General features: G+C 50.9%; 6 non-coding genes across 6 annotated transcripts; 5 read left to right on the top strand and 1 right to left on the bottom strand.

The window, feature by feature from the left end:
* The first annotated feature begins 333 nt into the window (after positions 1-333).
* TRNAM-CAU (transfer RNA methionine (anticodon CAU)) lies at positions 334-406 on the top strand. Its single transcript has one exon. It is a non-coding gene; the product is annotated as a tRNA-Met (tRNA).
* A 9,081-nt stretch (positions 407-9,487) lies between these two features.
* Positions 9,488-9,559, bottom strand: TRNAC-GCA (transfer RNA cysteine (anticodon GCA)). The gene has a single exon. It is a non-coding gene; the product is annotated as a tRNA-Cys (tRNA).
* Positions 9,560-15,031: 5,472 nt separating this feature from the next.
* TRNAL-UAG (transfer RNA leucine (anticodon UAG)) lies at positions 15,032-15,113 on the top strand. Its single transcript has one exon. It is a non-coding gene; the product is annotated as a tRNA-Leu (tRNA).
* A 4,207-nt stretch (positions 15,114-19,320) lies between these two features.
* On the top strand, positions 19,321-19,393 carry TRNAR-UCU (transfer RNA arginine (anticodon UCU)). The gene has a single exon. It is a non-coding gene; the product is annotated as a tRNA-Arg (tRNA).
* Positions 19,394-22,082: 2,689 nt separating this feature from the next.
* On the top strand, positions 22,083-22,156 carry TRNAT-UGU (transfer RNA threonine (anticodon UGU)). Its single transcript has one exon. It is a non-coding gene; the product is annotated as a tRNA-Thr (tRNA).
* An 803-nt stretch (positions 22,157-22,959) lies between these two features.
* TRNAV-CAC (transfer RNA valine (anticodon CAC)) lies at positions 22,960-23,032 on the top strand. Its single transcript has one exon. It is a non-coding gene; the product is annotated as a tRNA-Val (tRNA).
* The last annotated feature ends 299 nt before the right edge of the window (positions 23,033-23,331 follow it).

Here is a 23,331-nt window from a genome sequence, read left to right as displayed (position 1 = left end):
CAGTTCCACAGGTTGGCTGTGTACTGAGTGAAGAGATACTTCCTTTTGTTTGTATTTGTTTCAGCCCTGCTTCCTTTAATGTCATTGGGTGACTACTAGCTTCTCCATTACGAGAAAGAGGAACTATCACTTGGTTGGGTACCCGAAAGAAGATAATAGGTCAGCACCATCTTTCTCATGTCCCGAGATGAATGAGGATAAACCAGCACTGCAAACAACAAGGCTCAAAGTCAGTAAAGTTAGAAGGAAGAAACTCATTTTTCATTCCTTATATTTTCATCTGTATCACTGCTCCAGAGGGTCCCACATACCTGGGGGCTCAGGTCCTCTGGTGCCTTCTTAGCACAGCTGGTAGTGCGTCAGTCTCATAATCTGAAGGTCCTGAGTTCAAGCCTCAGAGAAGGCAATTGGTTTTGCTTCCTGCTTCAGCTTTTCTGAAGGAAATCCCATGGGGAGTAGAGTGCTTTCTGGATCCCCTCTCACCCACCAAACACACCCACACAGGTTTGACTAAGACATGTACTCTTCCTGTCCTTTCCTGACTCTTGACTGCAGCTGGAAAGACCAAGCCCTGACTCCCATTTCCTTTTCCTTCTCTGTATTGTGGGGGACCTGGCCTGTCTTTAGTACTTTGTGCCAGAACATTTTTTCATGGGCAGCATTTCCCAGGAGTTGGGGCTGCATTCTGGCACCAAACTGTCACTAGACTTTGATGGGCAAAAGCCTGTGAGACAAGGAGTCCTTTACTGGGGACTGAAATGCCGGGCCCTGTGTAACTGCCCCTCTCCTCCCCCATAGGCGGGGCTGCCCTGCTGTCATTGGCAGCACACGGAGCAGCACAGCTAGCCAGCACTTGACAGACAGGCTCACAAGTGTCCCTTTCGGAGAGGAGCCTCAGGCAGCTGCAGGGACATTGCAGGCTCTGGAACAGGGTGGGTGGGTCAGGGCGGCTGCACCTCAGCAGGGGAATTAGCTCATGTGGCAGAGTGTGAGCTTAGCCTGTGGGAGGCAGTGGGATAAACACCAATGTTATCCAGTCCCGTCCCTCCCCTCCACTGCCTACGTGATCTCCCCCAGTCCTGGAAGGCAGCTCCCAAATGCAGAGTGCTCCCTCTGTGACAGGTGGTGCGATTGCTCCCTCGTCGGTATACAGAGTTGGCCCCTCTGTTGCTCACCTAACCCTTATGTCAGCAACACGCTTCATGCAGGGACCTTTGTGCTGGAGTGCGTGGCCAGAATGCAGGACTCAGACCCTTCCTCAGATATGGGCTGTTTGCCCCCATATGATACTCTTCCGCTTAAGCTGTGTGTCTGCCTCTAGCGTGGGCTTTGCTCAGGGACCACGAGAGTGATCTGCCTCCATCTGGGAGGTCATCAGGCCCCTGCCACCAGTCTGTTCCATCACTCAGTGCAGCCCAGGGAGCTAAGTCACCGTATGCTTGAGTGAAGCCGGGCAGGGCAGGGCAGAGCTGGGTGTGGCCCTGTGTCTGTGGCCATGTTCCCTGTCAGCTGTGCACTTGAGCAGCTGCTCAGGAGAGATTCCAAAGGTGCTCAGACAACTATTTGCTGCTATTGGTGAGGCCCATTTGTACATATCTCAGTGCAAATAGAAATTATCCCACACACGGCTGGAGAAGCTAAGAGGGAACATAGTCTCTGGGTGTCCCACTAGGCTGAGAAAAGGCTGCTCACCATGTGCTGGGCCAGGGAGGTTGTGTAAGTCCAGATGGGGATCCTGAGCTGGGTGTGCTCCTGAGATTGTCGGGTTCCATAAAATTGACATTCTCTTCTGAGGTGCGGTGCTTGTTCTGGGGGCTAACGTTAATCCCCATGACACACTTCATTCTGGGATCATGGCTGGAGCCAGGACTCTGTACCCCTTCCCAAAATATAAGGATCCTTCCCTGCATCTGAGACTCTGGTCTATGGAAGACCCCAGAGCCATACGTTTGCTTGGCTGATGTCTCAGCTCACTCCAAAAGGTGGGGAGCCAGTCGAAATGCTCGTGTTCAATGGGAAAGGTCATGGCATTCATTTCTGAGTTCCCCAAAGAATGCGATGGCATTCCTTCTTCCTACATCAGTGCTGTAACTCTTCCTTTCTCATCTCCTGGGTGGGCCTCCATCTTGTTAACAGCAGGCAGAAAAGCAAAAGGTGTCCGTCCCTGTGCCTTAGTGGGTCACAACTGAAAATATCAAAATCAGAACTGCTGAGAAATAGTCAGCCTGGACCCCAAAAGCAGTAGTTAGTCTCCCAGAAGTTGTAGGAAACCAGCCGCAAAAGGGAACATAACTCTATCACCACACTAGCTATCAAAAAATCACACAAGCTGTCTCCTTCTGTGTCTTATCCTTATTTCACCCCCCAAAACATGGACTTTTCCGATGAGTGGCTGTTTGAAACCAATTCCACCGTACAAAAGTATTCATCTGATCCTGAGGGAACAGCCACACACCCAGGTTGGTAGACAGCTCAGATCTTTCCATCTATCAGTCTGTGGCCAATCTTTCTTTAGCTAAAGGATCCTTGATGAGGAAAGAGAAAGCTGAGAGTCCAAACTGGCCAATGCACTCAAAAAACCTACACTCCAGAAATGCCATTCAGCCCCATTCCATTGCCTCAGCTTTACTTCACAAGGCTCAAGATGAGGAAAAGGCCAGTCTTCGATGGAAAACGCTCTGCTTTCCATCAGCCTTGCAAAGTCGCAAATGCATTTCTATAGGAAAATGCACAAACAAACGTTGATGTATCACTATCAGAGAGGTCATGGTGTTAGCCTGTATCGTTAAGAAATGCATCTGATGAAGCGGGTCTCTGCCCATGAAAGTGAGTGGGAGAAGCCAGGTCAGTGGGGGGAAGCTGTGGTGTGCACCTGGAGAAAGAAAGTTTAATCAAACCCCATTTGTAACACCACTCTGGCTTGGGACAGAAAAAGCAGCCTGCAAAAGAAGGGTTTGTCCTACAGGGACCTGAAGGTCAGTAACAGAAGCAAGAGTGAAACGTGGGTGTAGGTCAGTGGTAGAGTTTTTGACTTCAGACCAAGTGGTCTTATTTCAAATCCATTCCCTGTCCCCCCAACTTAAAAGGCAACTACTTGAATGACAATAGTTGTTTCACCTTTCTCAATGCACTTTGGGTTTCTATTGTGTGGGGATTCTTAAAATGGAGATGAACCATCAACGTTTGCCAGAGCTGTTGCATGTAAACCAAGCAAACCCATTCCACAGCTGAAATCTGGCTCCACAGGGAAACTGACAGTTGATACTGATATGAGGAGTTTTGGGTCTCCTTTCTATAAGGAGGTGCTCATTCATCGTCTATCAAATGTATCACATTCAGCGACAAGGTATCTGCACACTTTGCAAATGTGTGTATCGAGAGGATGTCAATTAGTCTGGGAATTCACACACAGGGCCATTATGTGCTTCCTCAGCCAGATATTCATACACAAGTATCACCAAGCTCCCCAGTTTCTGCATTTCTGTTAATTCTTTGGCGGCTGCTTATTGTAATCTGGTCTCTGTAGAGAGATGTGGGTTCAAATCCCACTCCTGACACACCCTTTCTTTAGCCTTGTTATGACGTTGGGGCTGAGGGGCTCAGCAATGGTGGAGGGAGGTGAGTCAACATCGTGCCCTTGGAGCCAGGGAGGCTAAAAGCATTGGGGCCTTGGCAGAAGAGTTTATAGCAGATCTTCACAGTTTATTATCTCCCCCTTGTTCCGGAATTGGTGAGGCCACAGCTGGGCCTCATCTGTACTAGCCACCTCCTGGGAAGGGGACATGTAAATGAGTCAGCTCTGTGAATTACAATGAGGTGCTGTATTGCATACGCAACACCTCATTTGCATAATCCTCACAGCCCAAACCTCAAAGTTCCCTTCCTCCCAAAACATGTACTGAGCAGCATGTTGTGCGTATGTGGGACACAGGTGATAATGAAAGATTCAAAGGGAAGGCTACTGGCCTTTGAGAGGAGTTGTAGTAGAAAGCTCCGGAGAATAGGATTGCTGCGGAAACTCGCGAAGGGGGAATTCTACAGGAAGGTACAGCCAAAAGAGAATCTGTACAAGGGAAGATACAGCTGTTCGGGCATATCTGCAGAATGAATGATGAATTGAAAACCAAGAGCCTGGTATTAGGCATAAGGGAAGGTTCAACACGGAGAGACAGAGCCCACAGAGAATGGGTAGATGACAAAGCAGATTGGTGCAGAGCTGGGCTACAAAAATGAAGCGACTCCTCATTGGACAGGGAAAGATGGAAGGAAATAGTGAGACAGGCATAGGACACCAACAGGTGCTGAGCCAATGGTGGTTCTTGATGAGGATGATGATGATCCCAAAAGCATCCCTTGTGTGCTCCCTCAACAGCAGCACAGCCACTCTTCAGAGCAGGAAAAGGGGACCCGAAATCACTGATGGTTCTGGCTGGCAAAGGAGACAGGAGACGTTCACCTCTCCCACACCAGCGCTTGACTTTCCAGCAGGCCGTCACGGGCACCTCTCAGGACAAATGCCACAAAAACGAATGGCATTTCAGAGCTGGGGTGAAAGACCTCACCAGCAGAGGGGCTTGTGATGTGCGCTTGACATGCAAAAGGAGCCCGAATCAAAAACGGGCAGAAACACGGCCTGTGGTTCTCTGCAGTTCCCCCTTCTGCCCTGCCAGCTGCTCCTTCTTCATCTACTGGGTCAACCTGGGAAGGAAGGTGGGAATGGGGCAAAGAAGCGGGTCAAGCTGAGGGGAGCTGGCAACACTCAGCTTGCCTGCAAGGGCCACAGGGAAGAGCTTCTTTCTCGTGCACTACGGCTGAGCTCGAGAAGCGGCAGTGGTAGAGGCTGCAGAGCAGCTGGCAAAGTACCTCAGCTGGACAAGTGTTGTGCTGAAGCTCTAAAGGTCTTGGGCCTAATCCCAGACTTCGCCAGAGACCTTTCTCACTCTGGAGAAGCAGATATTTGGCTGCTTTCGGGAGATGACAGCTGCCTTTTCCTGGACTGTCATTGTCTGCTCGGTCACAGCGTCAGTGTGTGTTTCCTTTCTTCTTTTGTTTGGCAAAGCGGATGAAAAGGGACGTGCTCCTTCGAACTGGAGTTCAACCAACCACTTGAGGATAACTTGGTGAACATTCCCTATCGTCTTGGGCTCTGCCAGCTGAGCTATTAAAGGGCAGTTGGAAGCTGCCTCACTGTCCAGGGAGGCCCCTCTGCGTGTGTCAGGGCGAGTGCCTCCCAAGCGGATGGTGTTTCAGGGGAGAAGCCAAAGAGGCCAGTGCAGATTGTGTTGCCCACTGGGCTCTCATGTTGGCCAGGCATGCAAAAGTGCCCCCCAGTTGAAAGCGGATGGAAACACTTCATCTCTTTCTTTGCACATCCCCTTTCTGTTCTGTCAGGCGCACCCAGAGATGACGCTGTTCAGACTGTGCTCCTCAACACGTGCAAGAAATCCCATTCAGCCCGGTTCAAGTGCCTCTGGGTATGTCTGCACTAAAAAATGAGGTTAAATGAGTTCAGGTCAATTTTGTAGTGCCTCATTGTAGTAAGAGGGAAGCCAACCTTGGAGAAAAGAGATACATTTGCAGGCTGACAACACAGGGCTCTTGGGGGAGAGGAAAACCAGCAGCGGGAGAATATAGACATGGAACGGACTCTCGTCTAACCAGGTAACACCCCACATATGCAAGCAGTTTGAGATACCTGCCAAGCAAAGTGAAGGCTCCAGGGTTTTAAGTGGAAGAGGGTCAGATGTGTGTGATGAGACGGGAACATGTATATTCGCGGAAAGGATCCTGAGTGCCAGATCCCAGCCACATGCTTTGGCACAAAAAGCAATGGCCCCTGCATCAGATGTGTGGTGGGGATAAGAGTTACCCCCACAAAAAGCACCACACCTCAGAAAAGAAAACCACTGTGATGTTACCCAACAAGCCCAGCTGCACACCCAGCTCAGCATCCCCAGCTGGCCTTCCCCAAACGCTCAGTGAGGCCCAGCACACACTGAACAGCCCTCCCTTAGTCAGGCTGGACACCCACAGACAATGGTCCCTCCAGCCTTTTCCAGCCTCATGTGGAATAAATTTCATATGCTCTGAACTAGCCACCAATGTGTACCACCACCAATGGAAACCAAAGCCTCAGCGGTGAGCACTCTGCTAATCAGCTGAGTGACATTGGAATCTCTCCTGAGCAGTTGAACAAGCCCACAGCTGACAGGGAACAGGCCCTCAGACACAGCACCGCACCCAGCCCTGCCCCAAATTGGCCCTGGGATGCACTGAGAGGGAGAACCAAGTGCCCCTGAGCTCAGCCCATGCTGGAGGCAGCCAGACACCTATAGCAGAACACAGTGTCACAGCAGGGGTAGATAGATATATTTGGGGAAGGGGTCTGAGATCTGCATCCCAGCCCTTCCCCTGATCCATGGCCCTGACTTCCTCTTTCAAATCCACCGTCCTGGTCACAGCCTTTCCCTTTCCCTCCCTGGGGGAGGGGAGTTGTTCATGGTGCTCTCTTGTGCCATTGCAAAAGGCTACGCATAGACAGTCCCAATCCCCCCACCCCCGTGTGTGCTGGAAGCCAGGTTGCTGTTTGAATTCTGCAACCCGTCATTGTACCTGAATGCATTTCCCCTTCCACCAGCACAGCCATCCCTGGTGCTTCTGTGCTTCTCGCTTCTGACCCCAACTGGCTGCAGGGCCACATTTCTCTGAAGGCCCCAGAGTGACGAGATAGGGCCATTCTCCTGTTACAATAACCAGCTGGAGACAAATAACAGAGATGCAGAGATTGGAAAAGTCGGGGGTGATTGGAGAGGAATATCTGGCTGAAGGAAGACATAATAGCCCTGGCTGTGAATTCCCAGAGGAACTGACATCCTGTCTGCACACACATTTCCAAAGTGTGCAGACACCATTCGGCTGAATGTGACACATTTGATAGACTCTGAATGATCATCCGCCAAAAAATGAGCAAGCTGCAGACTTTTGCAGTGCACAAAACCGTCCCTGTTGCATGTACAGCACCTGCCCATGAAGCTCAGCAAATCTGTGAGAGCAGGTAGGTGACAGTCCCAGCAGCACAGAGGACACCAAGAACCCACACCCGATTCCCTGCCAGCCCCAACACCTGTCCAGCTTTGCTGGTGTTTGCATCCTGAAAGGCAGCAGGGAAATCTTGGCTTGTGCTGGGTAGAGTCATACAGAAGAGGCAGGTAAAGGGGCTGTGAAGGACTAAGCCCAGCACCACCAGTCCACCCAGATCAGGGTGTGTGAATCTCCCTCCTGGCAGGAGGGAGTGTGGGGAAAGGTTTGGCAAGGTGAAATCAGGTGGAGTTGGTGTGAGAAACGATGTTTGTTTTTCCTCCACAGCCTGGGTGTTTTGCAAGGCCGAGTGTTACTCAGAGCACAAGAAGTCTTGAGCTGAACTCCCTGATGGTCCCCCCAAACAGTGTGTTTGCTGCTCTCCTTGACTGCGTGTTTCCTGACGTTTTTCTCCCCCACAGTGTGGTTTGTGATTTGTTCAGAGTGTGAAGTTGGTTTCTAGCTTCAGAGCTGTGAAGAGACCTTGGAAATGACCTTGGAAAGGTGAAGTTAGGTGCGGTACTTATCAGAGCACTGGCTATTTGTTCAAACCTGGTCCTCGAGCACATTCACTACACACCTTCTAAAAAGGTGCTTTTGGTCTGGGGGTATGACACTCCCTTATGGTGCCAGAAGTCTTGTGTTCAAATCCCAGATAAGCCCTTCATCTGCTTCTTCCAGATTGTCTTTGAGGGTTTTTTCTTCTTATTTATTTATTATGATGATTATTTATTTATCTATTCTTACTTTTTTCTTATTCTTCTGATTCTCATTCTTATTTTCCTTCTGTTCATTTTTTCAGTGTGATGGAGCAGTTGCTTTCCAGTATATGGCTCAGCCAAGGCATTAGCTCTGCAGGATGCAGCTCCTGCCAGTGACTACACCCCCTCCTGTTCACTGAGGTAGGACCACTTGCTGGCAGAGGCCACCAATGCCCAGCGTGCGACTCAGCTGTGTTTTGGATAACTTGGCATTTCCCATCTTCTGGGCTAAAGGCCCTTCAATTCTCTGCCACTCCCCCAGTGCACCAGGCAGTCCCCTTTTTCCCTGCCACAAGCCCAGTCTATGCTACTCCATCAGTGGCTGTTGGGGGAACTCAGGCTCACCAACCTCTGGTTCCAAGACAGCCTATACACCTACACACACCATGCCTGGCCCTGCTGGGTTCCAGCTCCTCTGCTGGGCAGACTCCAAGCACAACCTAACGGTGTAAGGGTGGGGTGGGACGGTTAAACTATCCCCCATAGAGCCCAGCCTGTCCCCTGTGTGAGCCCCACAGTGCCACACTCACCCCAGCTGAGCAGGGACTCAAACACACCTGGGGGATATGGTGCTTCAACCAGGCACAAGCAAAAGGGCAGCTGTGACTCAGCTGCAGACAGGGACATGGCCAGTTGCTTGTAAGGGAAGGGTCTGTCCCCACAGCTGACTCAGGGGCTGTGGTCTCTCCCAGCTGCTGGGCTGGGCTGGGCTGTGCAGAGCTGGGGAAGGGGCAGATAATTGCCCTGAGGGAGTGAATGTCACACTCCCCACTCTGCCTCTGACAGCAACAGGTCTGTCTGCATCACCAGCCACAGGACCTCCTGTATCTCCAACCAGACAGGACATTTCTGGGGCCCCAATGTATCACAGAAACGTTGGTGAACCAGCCCAAGCAGAGACCCAGCTGCAGGGGAACCAATTCAGCAGGCAGGAGGGAGAAGCCCTCACTCAGGGGCAGCTGGGGAGAAAGAAGCCCAGCCCTGACAGAGATGTATCACAAACCACACACAGGTCCCCCTGAGAGCTGAGCTCAGAGTCCTGAGTGCCAATCATTGCACCATGGAACCTGCAGTTTAAGCCCTTTCTGAGCACCTCTGACTCTTGGCAGGCTGCGCCCCTGCCTTCCTGGCCCCCCTCCAGCTCTTTCACCTCTCAGGACACTGCTTCCTGCTCCACTTCCCCTGCTCTCCTCACCAGACGTCCATCTCCGCCCCTCTCGCTGCAACTCCAGAGTGAGGAGGCAGGTTCATTTTTCTCTGAAAGTGACCAGCCTGGAGAGAACTGGTGGAGAAGGAGAGACTGGAAAGGCTGGTGGTGATTGTAGAGGAGGATGTGGGTGGGGGAGGACACCATAGCCCTGGCTGTGAACTCACAGAGTGATCAACAACCTCTCTTCATGCACTTAAAGCTTCACAGATACACAGGCCTGAATGCATTGCGTTTCATTAACCAGGGACAAGAACCTCTTTATAGGTATGAGGCCCAAAATTGCTCATGTCACTATCTACTGCCAGCTAAGGGACAGGTTTGCTCTGTTTATGTGTGTCAACACTAGCAATTGTTGAGGCTTCAGCTCTGTTGAAAGAATTCCCATAGATTAGAAAACCAGAGCGTGTCAGAAACAAGGAGATCAATAACCATCTTTGAAAGGGAGTGCTTGGATTTGAACCAAGGGCCTCTTGATCTGCAGTCAAATGCTCTACCACTGAGCTACACTCCCTTACCCAAGACCCCTTTTGAGTCATTGATCTTGAGTATCCTGCAGAACAAACTGTTTTCCCACCTCCTGTCCCTCCCTGAACCCAGAGTGGTTTCACAAACGCGCAGACAGGGTTTGATGAAACTTTATTTCTCCCTGTGCATGTTACAGCTTGTCCCCTGCTGACCTGGCTTCTCCTACTCAGAGTTACAGCCCCTCAGGGGGGCAGATTACCGGCATACATGGGACAGTTCTCTCCCAGCCACTTGAAGCAACATCAGTGGTTACAAAGAACGAGGAAAAAACCTACTGCAGGACACCCACCAATCAATCAGATATAGTTGGGTTTGCAGTCAGTGTCAGTAACTTCTCTACCTGGCACAGGTGGTGACCCCACAGCCTGGTTCCCTGAGGTGCTGGACAACAGAGCTTTTACAGTGCTAACATGTCAGCCCTCGTGACAATATGAGCGCACTGTTTTCAGTAAGAAGGTGCTGGGATGCATTGAACATGCCCGTACCAGTGACATTTAATCCGTTTGGGGTTCAATACTTTCACAGTGTCACACACCTTTTAAACTGCTCTGGCAGCACAATTTCCAATGATCCCTTTCCCAGTCATATAGTCAGAGGCACGTTGCTGCTAGGAAAGCTGGAGCGTCCTCTGCACAATAACAAACCTCTCACCATTTTCCAGTGATAGAGAGCCTGGCTCAGTGGTGGAACACTTGACTGCAGATGAAGCTATCCCAGGTGCCCCTGTTTGGATGGTTTTCTTAATGGAAATCCATTTTCACCTCTGGCTCCAGTATGTTTTGGGGTTGCACTGGAGGCTTGACATGGATTTAAACACTTCACACTTTCCTCTGCAAATGTGCGAAAACTGAGCAAACCCGTCCCTCAGCTACCTCAGTTCCCAGCCTCCGAGGCTCAGGTTTCTGTTCCCATCGATCACACAAAGGTGCAGTACGCTGCACATGCGCAGGGCTCTGCTTGCCATGGGCTGCACTGGGCAGGAGAACCAGACCCACAGGTGGGGGACTCAGGAGTGTGACACAGAAATGCCCTTGGTGCAGGCTGACACACCTATGCCGTGTCATACTCAGCCAGCAGCAACAGAGACTGACCCAGGCCCAGGAACAAGCCTGTGGCTCTGAGCAGTAAATAGTCACCAGGCAGGGGGCAGAGCTGGGCAGAGGGCCAGGCAGAGCCCTCCCACAGAGGGAGCTGCAGAAAGGACCAATGCAGCAGAGAAACAAAGAAACATAACTGCCGAGTCTCACACATTGGCTCAGAGCTACCGAAGCAAGAGACGAGTGAGCCAGGCTGATGCCAGCCCCACAGCCATGGGTCAGCAATTCGCCCTGAGACTGAAGGGGTGAGAGGTCACGGGAGTGACTCCTTCCCCCAAAAGGCTCATTTGTGAGTTTACCTCTGGGCACCCAGAGGGAACAGACCCCTTGGGGCACAGCCCATGCAGAGCACAGTTTAGAAAGCATGAAAGGAAGCACAAAAATCTACCCCACGAGCCCCAGTTTGAACTCTTATTGCCGGAGACAACGACATCTCCACTGCGGCTGCTCCCAGAAAATGGAGCATCCACCAAAATGCTCGCAAGTGGCAGACTTGTGCGATTGACACAACCAGCCCTGTTGCATGTATCTCACCTGCCCAAGTAGCTCAGCAAATCTGTGTGACCAGGCAGGTGACAGGCACAGAAACACAGAGGATGCCAAGAACAGTAACATCAGGTTACTGCCAGTCACCAGCACCCCTGGACAGAGGCATTTGGAATTCTTTTGGTGATACCAACAGTGACACCCAGCAACCCCCCACCCTCCAGGCTGACCCCAGCACAGCCCTCTGGGCATCGTAGAGCCTATTTGTCCATTGCAGCCAGGACAACAAGCAAAGGTGAGCTAAAAGGTACAGCAGGACTTGAACCCCTCATGGGAGCATTAGGAGACTCCCAATAACCAGTTCATCTCACCAGCCTCGGTGGAAAGGAGCCATGGGCAGCTGCAGAGAGTTTGTGGTCTCTGGAATGAGCTGTGCGGGTCAGGACATTTGCTTATTCTGAGGGTCATGCGCTCCAGGGGTAGAACATTTACTAGTGCTAGTGGATGAGTGCCCAGGGCTGGGGCTGGGAAGTGGCCATGTCAGTGTCTCACTCAGGTCAACGCTGGAAGGGAGTTTGGCCCATGAAAACAGCCCGGGGCAGGGAGGTGTTTCCCTGGACTCTCCGGCATTTCAGTGGGTCTGGCTGCTTTGGGGCCGGGACACTGACCTGTCCTGCCACAGTCGTTACCCCAAAGGGGCTTGGGGTTTCCAGTCTCAGACACAGCACACAAAGCCGCCCTCAGCAGCACTGCAAGAGCCACCCCACAGTGTGGCAGCCGCCATGTGCGGTTTGACCTGAAAGCCCAGAGCTGCTCCTTTCCCAGAAGGACAGGAGTGTCCAGGGGGCCTGAAGCACTGGCCTGTCACCAGCATGTGAACCTTCAGAACATCCATTGTGGGTCAGAACAAAGGTCCCTCCAGCCCCATGTCCTGTCAGGGCCAACACCTGGTGCTGCAGAAGGGCGCAGCCTGGCACCCCTGGGAGCTGAACCCAGCAGCTCCTGTGTGCTCCTTTCAGCTGTGGAGCAGGAGATATGTCCCAAAGAGGCTTTTCCCCAGCTGCTGAGAAGCACAGAAGAACTCAGGACTTGCCCAGGGTGGCACAGTGGAATGGAGACCTGCCCCAGGCCCTGTGGCTGGATCTATTGCTGTCAGGGGCAGAGAAACATTCCTTCCCACTGGGCAAGTATCTGCTCTTTTCCCAGATGTGCACTGCCCAGCCCAGGAGCTGGGAGAGACCAGAGCACTGCATCAAGCCTTGGGGAACCAGCCCTTCACTCAGAGGTAGCTGCACCTGTGCCTGACTGCAGCTGAGCCAGGGCTGCTACTTCCTTGCCAGGGAAATACACCCCTGGCTGTGTTTGGGGCCCTGCTTAGCCCCAGGCAGCAGCACTGCAGGGGGCAGAGGTGAGTGTAGCTGACAGTGGAGTCAGTCTTCACACTTTGAGGGCAAACGAAATCATTCTACCCCCACCTCTGGCAGCCAGAGCTCAGCTCAACCTCACAGAGGTGTCCTGTGCTTGGAGTCCGCCCAACACAGGAGCTGGGAGGCAGCAAACTCAGGTGTGCTGGAAGTTGCAAACAATGGGGCTGGAAATCAACAAAGAAAAATGCAATGAGGATGGGATTTGAACCCAGGCAGGCAGAGCACAATGGATTAGCAATCAATTACTTTCACCACCTCATCTTCATGTGCTGCAAGTTTTTCATCCTTCCCAAAGTCAACCCTGCCAGGAACCTTTCTGCACCTCGCTGGTTGGCCAGGGAAACAGGATGGGCAGATTTGGCCCAACACTACTACTCTCACTCCTGTCCCCTGCAGTGCGGCTTCCTGGGGTGAGCATGGCCCCAAACACAGCTGGGGTGCAGTGCCCCGGCCAGACATGGGGATGAGGTGGGGGAAGCCCTGGTTCAGCTGCAGCCACTGACATGGGCAGCTGCCTGTGAGAGAAGGGCCTGTCCCCAAGGCTGGCTCAGGGGCTCTGGTCTCTCCCAGCAGCTGGGATGAGCTGGGCTGTGCACAGCTGGGAAAGGGGCAGACACTTGCTTCTGGGGTTGAATGTCAAACTCCCCTCTCTCTGACACTGAGAGCAATAGATCAGCCTGCAGCACCAGCCACAGGGCCTCAGGCAGGTGTCCGTGTGACTGTCCCTCCCGGGAGCCCCTGGGGTCCTGTAACCAGACACAATCCCCCTGCTCTACTCCATCTTGCCCCTTTTCGGTGCCTCTGAGCACACAGCACAAAGGAACAGCACAGTCTTAGAGCGTTTGAAAGCACAGACGCGCCTATCTCAAGCCCAGCGTTTAGATGCTTCAGAACACAGATGTGCAGTGTCAGCATGACCCTGGACTGAAGCGTACAGACAAGGGGGCTAACAGTCTAGATGTTGACCACAGGGCCTCAAATTGCCCTCGGCTGCTACCGATAATTGAGACGCCCACACTTCATGCAAAGCCGAGCTGCTGAGCCTTCAGCTGTACCCCTCGCTTTCCCAATGAGCCAACAAGAGAGCAGGTGCTACAGGATGGGCCATTAAGCAGGCGAGGCAGCGTATTGCCCAATCGTCTGTGAGTGTGACCGAGAAACCTACCACACGCTCTGTAGCACAGACAGAAAGACAGACAGACACATCCTGCACCCAGCTACAAAGGCTGTTCACACACAGAAAAGAGGTTCTGATATTTGACAGCTAAACCATTTCCCTCAAATGTCATATTAAGCACATCTGCCCATCACACAGGCAGGTGGAGGGTTTGTGGTCCCAGTTGCTCACAACCAGACACATCCAAAGCCATGAACCACCAGCCTGGCTCAGTCACAAAGGGAGAGTGGTCCCTGCTGCCCCAAGGCTGACAGAGAGCCCCTCAAGACCACCACTGCCCAATCCACCCAGGACCTGCTCCTTACTCACTCAGACAGAGCTTTGCTTGTTTTCCTTCCACCCAGAATCCCACTTCTCTTCCTGGGGTACCAGGGGCCATTCCTGGAGCACCATTGGACAGGCACAGGATTCTGCCTCCCTGCAGCCAGCCTCACCTGCACAGGCTTTGGCAGGAGAAAGAGTGGTGCTCCATTAACTGCACTGAGGTGCTAAGCTGCTCTCCTGCTGGCCTCAGCTTTACTTCCTTCTTCTGCCCCCTTCCAGCCTCACTTCTTCCTTTAGCAAGTCACGCAAAGGAGGCCAGCAGGAGAGCCGGCCTCAGTCAGTCAATCCTCAAGGGCAGAGGAGGCCAAGACACAAGCCTCCTGAAAAAGACCGGCCGAACTTGTGTAACTTCCCCAGTCTGAGAGCGACGTATATGCTCTGCTGATACCTCTACCCTTTTTCACACAGCAGTTGGGTTTAGCCCCAAAGGGGATCAAAGCAACCAAAGCACTGGTGTTTTCATGGGTCTTTAAACAAGTACATTGCACGTGTAAAGCAAATGTAACAACCACAAAGCTACAGAAGTTCTATCTGGGTTGGGTTCCCCCCCCATCACGTCCATCCACAAGTCACTGCTCACCCTTGCCCACGTGGGGAGCCCTTCAAAGGCTCAGCTGCCAGAGCAGAGGATGGCAGCTGCACCCAGGAACTGTGACTTCAGCTTTAAGAGTATCATGACCAGTAATCCCCATCACCTTCCTCTGTGTTTCAGTGTGATCTGGGATAAAAAGCAGCCGAGAGAGACGTCAGGGGAAGGTTAGGATGTGCTAAAAGCCATCTTTTTGGAATACTGTGTCACAGCCCCCTTTTATTGAAAACATGCTGACATTTTCACTAGGTATGACATATGAGGCGTTTTAAAACTTCCTATGTCCTCTTGGTGTAAACTGTTCTGAAACTGAGGAAATGTCAAGAGAGGTTGATGCTCGCATGAGAAACCGCTTGTAGGTAGTGTGGCCGAGTGGTCTAAGGCGCTGGATTTAGGCTCCAGTCTCTTTGGAGGCGTGGGTTCAAATCCCACCACTGCCATCTCTTTATGAACGGGAAGATGGATAGAAAGCTGCATTGATGGCCAGACCCCAACAGTTGGAACTGAAATCTCTGTTTGGAGATGGGTTTCAAATATGATGTCCTCATGATCAATTCTCTGTCTTGCAAGGTTCAACATATTTATTGAAAAGCTGGATGAGGGGGAATACTACACCCTTAGCAAATTTGCAGATGACCCTAAACTAGGGGAAGAGGTAGATCTGCTGGAGGGTAGGGATAGGCTCCTGAGTGACTTGGATAAATTGCAGGGTGGGGTCAAAAGAAATGTCATGAGGATCAATAAGGACAAATGGGCTTTGGCCACATTTGGCCAAAACCTCAAAATAACCATGCTAATGGCCAGCTACTCTGCTGATAGGAATAGGGGGATTTCAAAGTCTGCGGGGTCCTTTGGAAACCTGCCTGTGCACCAAAAGGAGATGATGCCAACACCCAACCCCACTGGATGACTTCACCGTATTTGCCAACACAACAAGATATTGCATCAGGAACTGGATTTGAGAGAAGGTCTGCCAGATCCAAACGACCACCTGTCGAGACTAGAGACCATGGTGTGTAGTATTTCCAGTGTTTTCGATGAAGTATTTCTGCCAACAGTACAGTGGCTTATTCCATATTTGTTGCTGTAGTTAGATCAGTTTTATTTTAAAATGAAGAGGGCTTCTCAAGAGGGGAGGGAATGTGGTGCTTTAGGTGTAAGACTGCTTGTAACTACTAGAACTGTGAATCCAGGCTGCTGGCAGTCTGGAAACACAGAAAACATGAAGAAGAAGTTAGAAGATTCGCAGGGGCCTTACAGAGAGCTACAAAATGGTGCAGCAGCTTTGTCAAGAGGTCTCACTTTTGGAAATAAAGTGTGTGGAAGTTTGTTAGCGCCTTGCTTGTACGGTACCACAGGCTGGTGGGAGCAGGTCCCTCACAATCCTGGGTGTCCCTGAGGAGCGTCACACTCAGCTTAGAAGATTGAAAAGCTGAGTTCCCTTGTTCCTGCTCTGCCCTGTTTGTGTGCAAAAGGACACTTGCCTCCTCTGTCTGCCTCCACATCAGCTGCAGTAGCTCCGCACCACAGCAGTGGTTCACAATCCGTGACCTGTTTGCAGCTTAGTCAGCACCCACTTGTGACATCCTCACAAACACACAGGTAGTATTGGACACAGCCCACATTATGCACTGTGGTTTCATATGCAGCCTACAGTAGTGAACAAGTTGAGAACCATTGTGCTCGAGATGCTCAGAAGAGCCAAGTTTGGGTTAAAATTCCCCTCTGGCTGGTTCACCACCCATTCAGCCCAGCCCAGACTCTGGGAATGGGAAAGAAAGTAACTTCTGGAGGACATGAAATACCCTCAACAAGTTCAGCAGCTCCAGATCAACCAAGAGATTATCAGAGTGAGAATCGGGTGCCAGATAGAGGGGTCTGTAACTGTACCCGCTGAGCCGCAGGGGAGGGAAACCATCATTCATTGCTTCTGTGAACTCCAGCACAGACAGATAACTGCTGCCTGGTTCTTCTTTCCCCTGCAAGTTGTTTAGGGACAGAGGTCATCGATGGCCTTGGAAAGAAGCTGTAACATTTGTAAGTTCTCCCTGGTTGTTTACACAGCTTTTCATTCCTGTGCTGGCTAAAGTAGGGCCAGCCAGCCAGTCAGCTGCTCTGGGACTGTCATTAGGGCTGCAGGGAGTTGCCTCATCAGAGACCTAGGCTTCATTACTTGCTTGCCAGAGGGTGGTCTGGAGGGTTGTTACTCATTTAAACCCTGACAGTCTGACATTGGGATTTCTGAGTGCCCCAGAACACACCTTACTGTCTCCTCTTCACTAGCAAGTAGCCCCTTTTTGCTTTTTTGTCACATGGCTGTCAGTGTGAAGAGGCACAGCGAGGTGAAGTGCATGTACGGTCCCCCGACCTGCTCATGAACTCTCTGCAGGGAGACACCAGCTAATCTCCTGCTTCTCAGAAATTTTCTTCTTCCTGTAAAGAATGTGCCAACAGGAGCTTTGTACTGCTGAAGGATTTGGGGAATGTGTCCTCAAATGTAAAGGTGAGCCCATGTAATGCCTTGAAAACAAAGCCTGATGGGAGCAAGTGAAGCAAAGCGTTTTCATCTCTTGTAAATAGCTTGTTGTTGGGAAGTCACATTTTATGACTTTACCCAATGTAAGAATTGTGGAGTCTCACCAGTGCTTGAAGTTGTTGTGGGCTACAGGGCACTCATGACTGCTGTGTCAGATATGGATTACAGAGGGATCCCTTCATGGAAACATTATGAAGTGAAAAAGGGTAGGACTAGTGGTTGATTCAGCTTGCTGGAAGCCTTTGGGCTATACAGCGGTAAAACTGGTTTGACTATTTCTTCCCCCCGCTGTTAGAAGGTGGACCTAAAAATGGGTCAATAACTATTCTGCTCGAATTCATCCTGGTGAATACGGAGATGCTGTACCTCGATGCAGAGCTGAATACCAGTGTGAACTGAAATCCCCTGTGAGCTGGTAGCTGAGGCCCTGGAGTGCTTCAAACACAGGGTTCTGTCTATTGCAAAACCCACAAGATAGGAGAGGGACATCTGGTGTGAGAAGCAGCCAGCAGGGGTGAGCGGCAGGTGGGCAGCTGACAGGGGATGCGGAACGCCAGTCCAGCACAAAGGTTGCATTACCTCCAGTTCAGAGAGGGAATGCAGCAAGGGCCATGTCTACACTAGCCTGTTCCTTTCGGAAGGGGCATGGTAATGAGTGAGGTCGGAAGATGATAATGAGGTGCTGCCATCAACGTGCAGTGCCCCATAAGCATAATGGAGCACATGGCGATTGAAAAGTGCCACTTTCGAATCTTGTACCATCTGTGTAGGGGGGGGGGGGCCTGTCGAAAGGACCACCTATTATTCAAATGTCCCTTCTTCCTGTTTAGCTTTATGAAGGGGCGAGTGTAGGCAAGTCGAAAGTGATGTGTCAGGGAGTGCAGGGACTGGGAAGACTTGGAAGTGGGGCATTTGAAGTGGGTACGGAGAAAGTTTGGGTGTGTGGATTGGCTCTTTCCAGTATAGGACGGCTGAGCCTGAGAGGCAAAGGACACGGCTCCATCTACTTGAGCAGGGACACTTACTTGAGGCTTGGTTGTGAACTCTGGGTGTGGTATTTTCCCAAGCTTATGCCAGATGACTTTTCTGCCTCTTTCATTAAAAGCTCATTTTCTACACTCAGACTCTGTGCTTGTGAGTGGGGAAGCATTGCCCCTGCGAGGCACCCAGGGCTGTGCTAATTTCCCAGGCTTCTGGGTGGGGGCTTCAGCTGGTTCTATGTGAGATGGATGAAAAGGGACCCCTCATTGTTGAAACACACCCTGGTTGCTCCCGACTCATTCTGACAAAAGACTTACATTACACAGCTGTAGACCCTCTTATCAGACTGAGCTCCTTCATGAGTCCCTCAGTAAATCAAAGGGGTGACTATCCTCCAGTCTCTTTCATAGAGTACTAGAAGTGGAAGGGACCTCAGGAGGTCAACAAGCCCAGTTCCCTGCATGTTTCCTCACACGGACTCCCCAAATGTCAATCAAAACTCCAGTAGCTGAGATTTATTCCCCACAAAAAGATCAGTTGCATCTGTTTCCAGGTGGTATTGGTGCAGGAGTCCAGAACTGTGACAAGAGAAAGAAAAGAGAAGTTCCAGTCTAATTCCTAAATGTGCTCACGCTGAGCCAGATTGGAAGGTTTCCCTACCGCATAACTTCCAGCAGTTTGTGCTTCCTGGGATGCTTTTCCAATTAGGCCACGTCAAAGGCTTCTTTGTTTTTCCAACATTGTTGCTGCCTTCAGTGTAGGTACAGGAGAAATGATCATGTCAATGTCCCTTACTTTACACGCTCCTCTGGGTGCCAGAAAGATCCTCAGTGTGTCTCAGAGCCAGGCACCTCAGGGCAAACAGCCCATTGAGCAGCTGCCTTTCATGGCAATTGTGAACCTGTTGCCTACATGTCCCTTCCTGGTGAATGGCCAGGGATGGTAACTAAACATCTAGCTGGGTGTGGGTCACTCCTTTGTTGCTACTGCAGAGTTAGTCCCTGGGCGTTTCTCAGATTCACAGCAAAGAAAGAACAAACACAAAGAAAGAGCAATTTTTTTGTCTTCCAAGGTAAGAAAGGTACATTTTTGAGAGAATTTTATCCCTCATTACTTCACCTTACTTGTGTACTCCAGTGGCCTAATGGGTAAGGCATTGCCCTTCTAAGCCAAGGGTTGTGGGTTCAAATCCCACCTGGGGTGAAGCCCTCTTTCTCTCTTGTCAGTCTCAAGTTAAAGAATAATGTGAGCTTTCAAAACCAGACAGGGTCACTTGAGCAGTTCTGTGCCAGGGGTGCTCCCTGAAGGGCATGAGGTTCCATTTATGCAAATGAGTTGTTGCATGTTCATATCACGGCCTCATTCAAATCTGTGATGGGGTTTAGGCTTCCTGAAGCTCTGCAGGCAGGAGTGACTCTTACTCAGCAGGAGAAGAGCACATTTATTAGCTGACAGGACACAGCGTCTTACAGAAGAGTCAGTACAGCAGGCAGAGACAGCCAGTCCAATCCATGCTGGGGAGAGGAGGCCCTGAGGGCCCCCAGAGCTGGGGCCTTGCTCCCTCCTTTGTCTCTCTCCCTTCCAGCCCAGACTTAACTGCTTCCCAACTCCCAGTTTCAATTTAAAATCCTTGGGCTGCACCTCCCCCTTTGTCTGCAGTTCAAAGGTGTTACCTGGTCACCAGGTTACCCTCAACAGGAGCCCCACACCCTCTGTGAGCCACTCACATACACACACACATGGACACACACACACACACACACACACATACCCCTCCACACCACAGCATCTTCTGAAGTGGCGCACTCCCATAGCCCCTGCAAAAGAGGGGCTCGTGTGGCCACATCCTGTGGGTATCAGACAGAAGCTGGGCTGTGGAGAAGGAGAAAGGGGTTGCTTGAGAAGAAGCAGATCATGAAAATAGGCCACTCTGGGAAAGGAAGAGACTCAAAGCTGTGGGTACCCAAAAGGCTCCTGTTACTACCTGCCTTCAGCCTGAGGAGACTGATGGAGTGAGCTCTCTTCCGCTGTCAGCACAAGCACTCTCCTCTTCCTGCCCTCGGCTTTGCCGTTCCTCTGCATGCAAGTGACAAACACTCTCTTTTGAGTCATTGATCTTCAGGCCCCTGCAGGACAAACCCGGCTTCCCCAGCTCCTTTTCCTCCCCATGTCCAGAGTGCTTTTACAAATGGAGTTTAATTAAACTTTCTCTCTCTGGAACAAAAAAGCAGTAAAGTAGCACTTTAAAGACGAACAAAATAATTTATTAGGTGAGCTTTTGTGGGACAGACCCACTTCTTCAGACCAGAGCCATAGCAGAACACACTTGATATTTAAGGCACGAAGAACGAAAAATAGACATCAAGGTTGACAAATCAGAAAAAAATTATTATCAAGGTCAGCAAATCAGAGAGTAATGGGGGCGTGGGAGTCAAGAGTTACATGAAGCCAAAGATACAAAAGAGCCCCTATAGTATCTCAGAAAATTTGCATCCCAGCTGAAACCACATGTTAATGTGTCGAATTTGAATACGAAAGAGAGTTCAGCAGTCTCGTTTTCCAAAGCAAACTGAAAATTTTTCTTCAAGATGCAAACTCTTAAGTCATTAACAGAATGGCCCACTCCATTAAAATGTACACTAATTGAGCTGATGTGGAAAGACAAAACACGACAGAGTGCTGAGGAGGACAGTGAGCTGGCTAAGGGTTGTTTTCTGCCCTCTTGGAGCATGTGGGGATCGAACTGAAGAGACGAAAATCCTCTTCTGCTCTCTGAGGGTGACAGAGATCCCAATTTTTCCCCTCTAGAACTGAGGACAAGAAGAGACTTTTCCTGCCTGAGGCCAGGAGCTCAAAGAAGACAGAGCAAGAGAGAGAGAGAGAGAGCAGAGTCTTGGCTGGGCATCTCCTGGGATAATGATTGGAGCTAGTTCAAATAGCTATTTTGAAACAGGAGCTTCAAAACCGGCTCCATTTTTTGTAGATGTTGAATTTCAAAATAGCAGAGCAGTATTTCAAACTCCACGTTGTGGGCAGCTGCGCTACATCGGAATCAACAACTCTGGAATACCTCTTCTGGAACCACTTATTCAGGAACAACACTGCTGTGCAAACACAGCCTTTGCCACCCTTAGCCGTAGCCATGGGTGGCCACAGGGACGTTTTGGCCTCTGGAATAAGATCGGTGAGTCAGAAATTATGCTCAGACACAGGGGAATTTGCTGAATTGGTAGAGCGCTCACTAAGCATGCGAGAGGCTTTGGGATAAATGCCCACGTTCTCCAACAGAAGTGGTGTCTTTTTTCCTTGTTTTCCAAGGCAGTGTCAAGCCAGGAGCGAAGCTTCTCCAGTGCCCCCTTCCATTTCCTACATTTTGCCCCCTGCAAAGAAACAGCCCATTTGGGTTCGAAAGCTGCTGGACCCCGGCCTCCTTGGCCTTAAACATTTCCGTTTAAACCAAAGGTTGACCTGGGTCATGGGCTATGATTACCTAATCTTTCAGATGTCGCCAGTTCCCCATTTCTAGGGAGCTTCCAGCACTGACCACAGTCTCCCCAGTACAGCAGTCACAGGACACCTGTCCTCTGGGTCTTCACTGGCCAAGGCCCTTCCCCAACCAATGTGGACAATGAAGGCCCTGTGGTTGCCATGGCAGTCTGAGCACTGGAGTAGGTCTGTTTTCTTCCGGAGGTGGGGGACAGTTTCTTACACCCCTGAGTGACACCACCTAATTCTTGAGCACAGACCTGTGCAAAGAGTCACCCCCCCCTTGGGAGTTAAACTTCCCCAGCTCCTCTGTCTGACAGGATCGAAACTCCAGCAGAGCGAAGCAGGCCCAGGTGGGGCTGGTGGGAGTCAGGTGTGGGCAGACAGAAGAGCTTGCTTAGATGCAGGCACCATGGCTTAGCTGGTTAAAGCACCTGCCTTGTAAGTAGGGGATCCTGGGTTCAACTCCCAGTGGTGCCTTCATGGGGTCCCCTGTTTGTGGACAGGGTGTGGCCTTGTGTGTGTTAGCTGTGACCTCCCAAAATACATGTGAGTGTTTTCCTTTATGTGGGGAGGGCTGCTAAAAGCTCAGTGCTCCTGGCTCCTCTGTGTGGAATGGCAGAGCAGCATCAGCATTTCCCTTTCAAAAGTGAAGCCATGGCCCAAGTAAATAGCTCTTATGGGAACCTTTTGAGAGACATTTCAGTGTGCTGAGAATTACTTTTTTTGAAGCAAGTGTGAAGAGAGAGAAGAAAACTGGAGTTTAAACATTTGTATGTTCTGTAGTTGTTAAAAGAATTCTCGTGTTCTGTTATGCACACACACATTTCTTTGTTATCAGCTGTTGCAAATGTTTCAGCTGGAGCCTGGCTCTGCTTTTCTACTTTTTTCCCCACGGCTATGTCTGCACGAGAGAGTTTTTTTTCAAAAAAGCCGCAGCTCTTTCAAAAAGTCCTGTTGAGCATCTACACAGGAAGGCTGTGGCTCCACTGCCCAGCCCTTTTGAAAGTGGCATGGAAATGTGGCCAATAAGAAATGCAAATGAAGTGCAGACTAAAATATTGCATGTCTCATTTGCATAACCACTTGGGACCTCAGTTCTGGAAGAGCTGATATTGAAATTCCCAGTTGTGAGTGCAGCTGCTTCCCTCTCCTCGAGCAGCTGAGCCGGTAAAGGACTCCCCTCAATTTCTATTAGGTCCCCCATCCACAAATGGCAGGGCAAGCCGTGGCTTGAGGATGCAATTTAGCAGAGGGCAAGATAGCACCAAAGACCCCGTACAGCTTCTGTAGTGTAGTGGTTATCACATTTGCCTCACACGCAACAGGTCCCTGGGTCAAAACCAGGCAGAAGCACGAGTGTCTCTGTTTGTCTCGCTTTCTCTTATGCCCCTGAGGGCTCATCTCTTTCTCCTGTAGCCTCTCCCTCTGACAAGCTGTGATGGAGTGGGGGGGGGTGCATGTGTGAGTCAGGCTGGATGTCCGAGGCAAGCAGCAGCTCCCAGTGGCTAAGGATGACCCTGGGGCTACAACTGGCAGATAACACCTCTGCCTAAACAAAGAGCAGGGAGGAGCTGAGCTGGGTTTTGAATCGGGGGCGGCAGTTAGAGGCGAGGAAAAGGGAGAGCTGGAAGGCAGCCAGCCTGAGGAGGGGG

The sequence above is a fragment of the Carettochelys insculpta genome, chromosome 33 (assembly GCF_033958435.1).
Source record: "Carettochelys insculpta isolate YL-2023 chromosome 33, ASM3395843v1, whole genome shotgun sequence".
Classification (NCBI taxonomy): Eukaryota; Metazoa; Chordata; order Testudines; family Carettochelyidae; genus Carettochelys; species Carettochelys insculpta.
The sequence above is the reverse complement of the archived record's forward strand: the minus strand, read 5'-3'. Positions and strand labels throughout refer to the sequence as shown.